We start from the raw sequence: 1,522 nt of genomic DNA on the forward strand, positions 1-1,522 counted from the left end.
TAAGGTCCTAGCCCATGTCCAAGGCTCCAAAGCCAGCTAAAAAGTCAATAATCAGTAGCTATAACTTGAATTGTACTACATCTTACTGGCTATTACATCAACTTAGAAGCTTCATCGGTGTTTTACTATGGTGCTTTTACTGTCTCCGCATACCGCAGCATGCGACATAGCTTTGCAGACGTTAAGTACAACCGTTTCTGAGAGAAGAGCGGCCAATGTGACAATCTGGCTTTAAGTCGATTCGATAACAAATGACGAAAACGGACGGATTTCTCAGGTTTTTACTACATATGAACACTTTTCGAATTCTCCCGTGCAACTTGGCTGCTAGTCCTCCTTTCATGCAGAATATTAAGGTCCTAGCTCATGTCCAAGGTATCAAAGCCAGCTAAAAAGTCAATAATCGATAACTAAAACTTGAATTGTACTACTTCTTACTGGCTATTACATCAACTTAGAAGCTTCATCTGTGTTCCACTATGGTGATTTTAGTGTCCCCGCATGCCGCAGCACGCGACATAGCTTTGCAGACGATAAGTACAACCGTTTCAGAGAGACGAGCGGCTAATGTGACGATCTGGCTTTAAGTCGATTCGATAACAAGTGACGAAAACGAACGGATTTCTCAGGTTTTTACTACATATGAACACTTTACACATTCTCCCGTGCAACTCGTCTGCTAGTCCTCCTGCATGTAAAATCTTATGTTCCTAGCTCATGTCCGAGGCACCAAACAAGGGTAAAAAGTCAATAACCGATTCCTAAAACTTGAATGGTACTATTTCTTACTAGCTATTACATCATCTTAGAAGCTACATCTGTGTTCTACTATGGTGCTTTTAGTGTCTCCGAATACCGCAGTACGCGACATAGCTTTGCAGACGATAAGTACAACCGTTTCAGAGAGCAGAGCGGCCAATGTGACGATTTGGCTTTAAGTCGATTCGATAAAAATGACGAAAACGGACGGATTTCTCAGGTTTTTACTCTATTTGAACACTTTTCACATTCTCCCGTGCAACTCGGCTGCTAGTCCTCCTTTCATGCAGAATCTTAAGGTCCTAGCTCATGTCCAAGGCATCAAAGCCAGCTAAAAAGTCAATAATCGATACCTAAAACTTGAATTGTACTACTTCTTACTGGCTATTACATCAACTTAGAAGCTTCATCTGTGTTCCACTATGGTGCTTTTAGTGTAACCGCATACCGCAGCACGCGACATATCTTTGCAGACGATAAGTACAACCGTTTCAGAGAGGAGAGCGGCCAATGTGACGATCTGGCTTTAAGTCGATTCGATAACAAATGACGAAAACGAACGGATTTCTCAGGTTTTTACTACATATGAACACTTTTCACATTCTCCCGTGCAACTCGGCTGCTAGTCCTCCTTTCATGCAGAATCTTAAGGTAATAGCTCATGTCCAAGGCACCAAAGCCAGCTAAAAAGTCAATAATCGATACCTAAAACTTGAATTGTACTACTTCTTACTGGCTATTACATCAACTTAGAAGCTTCATC

Source organism: Schistocerca gregaria, unplaced genomic scaffold, assembly GCF_023897955.1.
Source record: "Schistocerca gregaria isolate iqSchGreg1 unplaced genomic scaffold, iqSchGreg1.2 ptg000356l, whole genome shotgun sequence".
In the NCBI taxonomy this organism is placed as follows: Eukaryota; Metazoa; Arthropoda; class Insecta; order Orthoptera; family Acrididae; genus Schistocerca; species Schistocerca gregaria.